This window comes from Rhipicephalus microplus, unplaced genomic scaffold (assembly GCF_043290135.1).
Source record: "Rhipicephalus microplus isolate Deutch F79 unplaced genomic scaffold, USDA_Rmic scaffold_25, whole genome shotgun sequence".
In the NCBI taxonomy this organism is placed as follows: Eukaryota; Metazoa; Arthropoda; class Arachnida; order Ixodida; family Ixodidae; genus Rhipicephalus; species Rhipicephalus microplus.
Window position 1 is genome coordinate 7,893,870 of NW_027464598.1, and position 8,441 is coordinate 7,902,310.

Sequence of the window (8,441 nt, forward strand, 5' to 3'; positions counted from 1 at the left end):
CGACCTCCTGAGATTCTGTAACGTGCACCCAAATCTGAGCACACAGACCTACCGAATTTTTCACCTCCATCGAAAATGCAGCCGCCGCAGGCAGAATTCGATTCCGTGACCTGCGGGTCAGCAGCCTAGTACCTTCCTTAGCCACTAGACCACCGCGGCGGGGATTGTCGTTGTACTATACTACTTCTTCTACTACTAATAATAATATGATGATAATAATATTTTTTCGTGTTTAACACCCAGGACCACCATATGGTGGCCCTGGGTGTTAAACGCTGTAGTGGAGGGTTTCGGTAATTTCGACCACCTTGGTTTTGTTAACGCGCACCTAAATTGAAGCACACAGGCCTCCAGCCTTATCGTCATCAGGGAAATGTGGCCGCTGCATACGAGATTTGAACCCGTGACCTGCGGGTCAGAAGCACAGTGCCTTAGTCACTAGAACACAATGGTGGAAACTACTACTGCCTGCTACTATAGTACAAATACTGCTACTGCTACCACCGCCACCACCACCACCACAACTAGAAAGAAATTGAGAAATCATCACCACCAGATATAAGCTGCGTACGCGTCGGAGATGTGTAACACTGTTCTCTAGAACGCAGGTGATGTGTCTGTATTTCAGTGTATACGTATGCACCTGTTCTGAGTTTTATTAGCACATCATCGATTGTCACCCCTTTCGTGGGCTTTTCACAAGCCATCATTACTCTACCATTATTACTACTGGACCACACTAAATGGCTCCTACTTCTCCGCGTACTTAGAGGATTTCGAGAGAGGCATATATGGAAGCTTGATTTTTTTTTCTGTATATACCAGGCACAGACACGATTATTGCTTCATAATGAATCGAAACCACCAATGGCAAGGCTTTGTTGGTGTAGCCAGCATGTATGCTTCAAGCTTAGAAGTGGAGCAATGCAGGCTTACTGAATAGCTTTTTGATGTCTTTCCTCAGCCATCCAATTGCTTTTGGGCGCAAGAGTCTTCAGTACCCATTATTCAGGTCTCACGCCACAAGAGGCAGCAGTCAGAAAGCCGAGCAACCACTGATTACACGCCTTAGTACGCTTTCATCAGGCTCCAACAAGGAACGCACCTGTATTTTTAGATTCGGCTTGAGGTTTATTTCCTTTTAATATTTTTGGGAGCTCTTGTAACAATCAAGCGGCATTCATACATGGCGATGACCCGGGTTTACGTGTTTCTAGACTATTGACAATTCATTTGTGCGCTTTTCATACGTTAGTACTTTAAACATATCGACTTTAGCTTTAAGGTAGACCATGTATTGAAGTGTGATGGAGGTGCCGGCCTTCGTCTGAGGTTTTGATTCATAGCTACTTGAATTGGCCAAGCTATTTTTCTCCAAACATGGCTCGATCCACTCCAACAGTGATACCGTAGCAGCGATCATTCATTATGAATCAATATTCGGTTCAAAGCTGCTGAAGTGCTCCAGCGAACACAATTGCGCCTAACGCTATTAGGAGGTCGAATGAACACGTATTGAACTTATAGAATCGATGACACCCCACATTTATTATTGATGATGCCGCGAACAGTTCTTCGTCTCCCCCTTTATTATTCACTTACAGCTTGGGCCAGTATGTTATTAATGGCTTAAGATGATTCTGTAGGGTCATTTTGCGCGAAAAGCAACCATTGTGCTCTGTCACTATTGTCATGACGAATCCAAAGGAAGGGTCTTTTCATTACGTCGTCATAATGGACAATATATATTCCATGAAGGAAAACAAAATTAAGAACACACGAGTTCCCTAGTGAGGGATCTAAAAATATAAGTATGTTTTGAGAAATCTATCCATCTATGTAGCTCTTTAGGGCTTCTAGAATGAAATAGTACATCAAGACCCCAATAGGAATTGCCTAAGCGATACGTTGCAGATAATAATGGCACAGTCGGATCAAGAAGTGCCATCTCAAACCATATAATTGGTGATTTCACCGTGCCTTTCTTCATATAGTGTTGATTTCACCCTGCCTTTCTTTATATAGTGCACACTATATATATATATATATATATATATATATATATATATATATATATATATATATATATATATATATATATATATATTGTAATGATAATAAATAGTGGGGCTCAGGCAAGGGCGCAGGCTAGGTTACGGAAGCCGAGGAAGACGAAGTCAGAATAAGAACAGCCGGCCTGCAGCAAAGGCGTTGTCTCTTATTTCTCGTCGTTACAATGGCGCAGTCGACGAAGAAAACGGCTTACGTCTCGGTTTCGTCATCCAGAACGCCCGCCGACGTGCAGCCGCGGTAAGCGTCGCTTGAGGACGGCGTCAAGCCCTCCTCGGCAGCTTTTTACTGACACCACCGTTCGGGGACGGCGTCAAGGCCTCCTCGGCGGCTCCAGCACCCGTTACCGGTACCAGTTCACGATAAGGAACGCCGTCACGCTTCTTCGCTGATGGAACCCGCAAGGCGTCCGTCGCGGCCAGCATCGATCCCAGCACCGACGGATGGCGTCCAGGCCTCCGTTGTGGTTCCGGGAAACTTGTCCTGGGACGCGACACGTCGCGGCAACCATGCGCACGGGCCTCTCTCACCTAGGGATGGCGTACATGCCTCCTCCATACCTGGCAACCTGTCGGCGCTTCAAGCACCCACCGTGTACGGCGTCGAGGCCTACCCGGCGGCGCAAGACCGCTTCATCTACGCCACAGTACCAGGTCACAACTCATCACACGGGTTCCGCTTGCCTGGGAACGTCGTTGACGCTTCCAGCGCCCTGGAACCCATGTCCACGATTCCTACCACAGCTGGATTTCCAAGGGACGCCGTCCACGCGTCCTTGGTCAGCAATTGTACCACCTCGAGTACCGCAGTCACTGTATCCTCCGCAGAGGCGGGCCTTGGCTCTTCGTGCGGATCACACGACAGCGCAGCGGAGCTGCAGCATACCATCGCGCAACTCCGCGTCACGACCAACGCCCTCATAGCGTCGAGCTCCCAGCTATGTCCTGCCATCTTGCCAACATTGTGCGCACTCAATGCCATGTTGGCTGCGGCCGCCTCACAAAACTTCGAGGTAAGCTCGCCCGAGAACCGTCGCAATCTCGGGCGTTCTCTCACGGAGGTATCAGAGCAAGTGAACTGCTTGGCGTGGGCACATCTCGGAGTTTTGCCCGCAGTCCCGCCATCGCCGATTTCCTTCGAGCTACCGGAGTTTCGCGGCTTCCAGGACGATGCCAAGGAATGGGTGGCAACCGTCAACGCTGTCGGAGATCACGCAGCGTGGACGGACCAAAAGAAGTGGGGCATGGCCATAGACCGCCTTCGGAATGCTGCCGCGGCTTGGCATCGATACGAAGGCGTGCGGCAGACGTCCTGGGTGGACTGGAGTGACAAGCTCATAGCTGCTTTTGGACGGAGTCACCATCACCTCTCCACGACCACCCAGTCTTACGCGACCGCTACCGAGAATAGATCCCAGAAGGAGACCACCCTCGCGGCTTCAGCTGTATTTTGCAGCTTCCCGACAGCCAATTTAACCACCTACCCTGGGACGAACAACCCTACAGTGTTGACCCTCACTTCGAAGCGACATCTCCTGATATCACGTCAGTCTGTGGCCGAGTGTGCGGACGTCTGCCACACGCTAAGCGCCGCCTCCTTCAAAGTCACTGTCAACAAAGACCTATCAGAGAAGGTAATACTTCCGGTTAGTGACAGGTCATCTGACAATGAAGGCTCTACTGCACGTGAAACTATAGGAATAAACAGCTTGAGCATGAGTCCGACAAAGGCAGTGCTGCAAGAGCACGCGTTGCCTCTCAAGCTGCAACCTGAACTCGGCTCTCAGATGACTACAAAGACACCCCGACGCCCCTTGCCACACCGCAAGCAACGCAGGCGTCGACGCTCAGTGCAGCAGGTGACGGTGCAGCGTGGACTATTTCCAGCATTTGTAACACGACTGCGACAGGATGCTCAAACCGACGAGATTAAACCAACGCGGCCACTTTGCAGGAGTCTGTATCTCCTGCTAGCGGCATCTTGTCCAAGTCAACAGCGTTGGCCCCATCGTGGACGACGCCTGCACCGACCATCACGTCACAGCCAGTGTCGTCCTCCGGAATCTCCTTCAACAAACTTCCATGTGAAATATCAGCTTGGCCGAGCCCGGCCACCCCGGAATAGTCAATGCCGCCCACCGGAGACATTGTCGGTAGCCCACGAGGCTCGCAGTCGGGGCCGAGTGTAATGATAATAAATAGTGGGGCTCAGGCAAGGGCGCAGGCTAGGTTACGGAAGCCGAGGAAGACGAAGTCAGAATAAGAACAGCCGGCCTGCAGCAAAGGCGTTGTCTCTTATTTCTCGTCGTTACAATATATATATATATATATATATAGTGTTGAACCACACTTTTCGTTTCTAGAGAGAGATATTCGGAAAATAAATTACATTAACTATGGAAAAGGCATTCTATTGCCACAACAGTATTCACAATACAGATTTATTATTTTTTGTAGTCACTCACTCGTATGAAGACGCAAACACAAGCGCTGGTGTTTGCGCCCACATTACGCGTGCGTGATTGTGTGTTTTGTGAGCTGCTTTATGAGCAAAGTAGGAAATAGGCACTGAGCCGGTGGCGCTGCGGTGCGGGAGTAATTGAAACGAATTGGCGTGCTGCGTGCAGCAGCTGACCCATGAGGGGAGCCGATTAAGGTTGTTCGCGGTGATTTGCGATGTCGAGTATGAGCCGATGTGTCGTAAACTGTGCCAATAAATGTGAAAACTACAGGCCGAATAAAGTTTTGCAGCGAAAGCTGTTACGAGATCACAACTCGGGTTGTGATCAGCGCCGCAGCACCACCGCCACAGGTGTTTGTAGTTACATTGCGTGAAATTAGCAAAAAAACCCAAATACCAACGACACAGTGGGGCTAAAACCAAGGTCCACTGGGAGCGAGCCAAATATTCTACCACTGAGCCACGCCGGTACTTGGGGCTTGTTGGCAAACTTTCGTTAGGCAGGCTTGATGTCAGGAAAGCAATCGCCTAATACGAGTTATAATGCGTTTTAAAATAGCAAAAGAACAACCAGTCGTCGCACAACGCGACTAGCGTAAAGAAAGGGTCGTTCAGTGCTTCAACTTTTTTAAAAAAACTGTTTTTCTTCAGCTATTAACAGCGGCGCATACCCGCTTCAGACACAATTCCTCTTTGTCATCAGCAACTGCATGAACAATTGGCACAAATTTCTCGCGATAGTTTAGCGGATACCACGCTTCTCAGAAGAATGAAAAAAATAGCATTGTGAATGCCAGCCTACTATCGTAACATTTTCTTATCATTATAATGTCGCAGTGGGCCCCAAGCAAGTGTGCTTGCAGTAGTTACACAATGAGTGTTTGGAAAATGCTCTGAAAAGCCGTTCGTCTAGCTTCCACTGTGACTGTGCCATGCCTTGCGCGCAGGCCTGGCGTTCTTTTATTTACATTTCGGAAGTGAGTGTGCTTCAGCAACCGACGAGAATACCGGAATATTGTACGCCACGTTAAGCAAGTGGTGCCGCGAGAGCATTTGTGAAGTACAAGCTGTAGCTTGTTTACTATTCACCCTTGTGAACGGACATTTTTACCGGCCTGAAAGAATCAAGGGGCATTTGGAAAAGTGATGTCCGAGTCTGCACTACAAAATACTTATGGCTTGACCGAAGGCATTCAACAGAAGCAGCCATTCTCACTTTCCTAAGCCGCTGCTGTTTTCCACCGTATCGACGACCCTTCGTAAACGGTAACGTGAAGGAAGACGTTCCGCATGCTAGGCAAAATGCGTCGCAGAATAAAGGAAGTTTGACATTTATTCCCCATAGCCTTGGCTCGCTGAATTCTTATTGGGGAGTTTTAGAATAGCGCACCACGTGCCCTTGTGGTGTGGTCGCTGCCACTGCGCATGTGTCGTACTTGAGCCGCCGTTCGCGTTCGCAGCCCACCCGCAAAAATCCGAAATGGCAAGCAGCGTGTGCGGCCCGCATACGCCCGCAAACGCTAGGGTTGAGACTATGTGTAGTTTCGTGCACTTGAGTTTGCGGGGCAGCTAAAGTCCCTATATTGCTTCCAAGGAGGGGCAAACATTATTCTAAAACTCATGCGGTGCCCTTTACGTCTGCAACGCCCGCAGAGCATGCAAACGTCATTCTAAAGCTCCCTAGTAGCACTTTGTGTGCAAGCGAAGCCATGCCATGCAATTTTAAGGCGCTACGTACCAGCTAAGATTACAACGTGGCAAGCAGCCACGTTAAGAATTTTTTTCCAGGCTACATACAGCCCAAGCAATGACTGGTAACGGAGCGGAACACACTAAAAAAATGGCAGCATATCCACGAAGTGAATGATGGAGAGTGGGGCGAAGCCTTCGTCCGTCCATGCGTCCGTCTGTGTGACCGTCCATGCGTCTGTTCGTGCGCACGTCCCTGCGTTTGTTCATGCATCCGCCCCTGCTTCCGTTCATGCGTCCATCCATGCATCTGTCTGTTTGTCCGTTCGTCCATCTATTCAACACTCCAAGTCCCACCATATCGCATCTTTTTGTCATATATTCCCCATATAGAAGCACCGCCATTCAGTGGACATTCCAAGGACTAAACGAGAGGTGCTACACGCACACTTTCTTACGGCTTGCGCTTCGGGTCTACTTCCCACATTCAACCTTCTTGAGTTCATGGTATATACTAGTTCACTGTATTCATGGCACTGCGGCCCAATGCTGGCTAAACCTTTCTAAAACCAAGGAGGTTACGCCCAGCGAGTATAACGTAGCAACTTTTTCCTGTCAGATAGTGCTCAATGTACATGCCAGTGGCTGCTAATGTGAAATGAGAGACAGGAAGATTCAGCTTTTAATTTCTTATGGCTTGCGCTTCGTATATGCTTCCCCCCTTTAACCACCTCGAATTTATTCATGGTATATACTAGTTCACTGTATTCATGGCCCTGCGGCTCAACGCTCGCTAAACCTTTCGAAAATTAAGGAGGTTACACGCAGCGAGTATAATGTAGCAACCCTTTCTTGTCCGATAGTGCTCAATGTACATGCCAATGGCTGCTAATGGGGATCGCAGCGTGCGCGTTCAGTAAAAGCCGAATGCTCCTCTCTCTCATTCCCCATTAGCAGCCATTGGCGTGTATATGGAGCACTATTTTTTATTGTTAAACAACGCACAGAAGAAATCTCTCACCGGAACCACCTTGGAGGTCAAATGTTATACCTATTTCGTGTATGTGCCACTGGTGGCTACGTACTACGAGGGACGCACAAGCCACGCCATAAGGAGCTTCGCCCCTAAAAAAGAGCGAGTAAAAAGGGTGTCTTTTTGTCCCACAACAATAATCGTCACCTATATTGCGTTCCGTCCTTGCGCTATCGCCCCACACCCGGTACATTCTGGTCACGATCGACATGCCCATTTCCAGGGTTACATTGCATCCTCGATAGGAAAGTGGCCAGCGCCGAGTTTTGAAGAATGATGATGATTTGTGGAGTTTAACGTCCCAAAACCACCATATGATTATGAGAGACGCCGTAGTGAAGGGCTTCGGAAATTTTGACCACCTGGGGTTCTTTAACGTGCACCCAAATCTGAGCACACGGGCCTACGACATTTCCGCCTCAATCGGCAGAGTTTTGAAGAAAGGAAGCGCATGCAAGCCTGATGACGATTATTGTTGTGGGACAAAAAGACACCCTTTTCGCTTGATATTTTTTTAGAGTGAACTACTGCACAGAAAATTTCTCGAAAATGCCATGCATTAATAAATGCAACATGTGCGGTTGAGGGACCGTACGTATATTGCTTGCGGGAATACCAAATATTGTTTAACAAGTGAGACACAAAAATCATCGTTACCTCAACGATAAGTAGGCATAATAGCAAAAAGTAATGTTAATAAACATCGATGATGATAGCCTATGCTTCGAGCTTTACGCCAGCCGGCTAGATTATTCGCCAAACAGCCTGTCCCGCGTCTGTGCTACGTCACATTGAGAACATTTCTGTAATTACTATCTTTTCTCTTCGCTCGAGGTACCACGAATTGATGCACCGCACTGTTAACATTCTGCGAGCTTACCCATTGCATTACTTTAGCACACAGGCACTTGCAGCATACATCGTGTTCGTATCTGACGGAGATACGACGATTGTAGCAAGCCAGTTACTTGAAATTAAAGTGGCCGCAAGTCATTACTCGCGGCACTGATGGTGCATTGGAACACTAGACTACTGCGCCTTCTGTAGGTGCTGTACATTTCCAATACGACACATAAAGTTGAAGTTTACTCATACGAATTCAAACAACGTCTGAGAAAACATATTACGTATTTCGAAACCTAGACCCAAGGCAAATGCACTAGAAACAGGGCAAAGAGCTTTCTGCGGT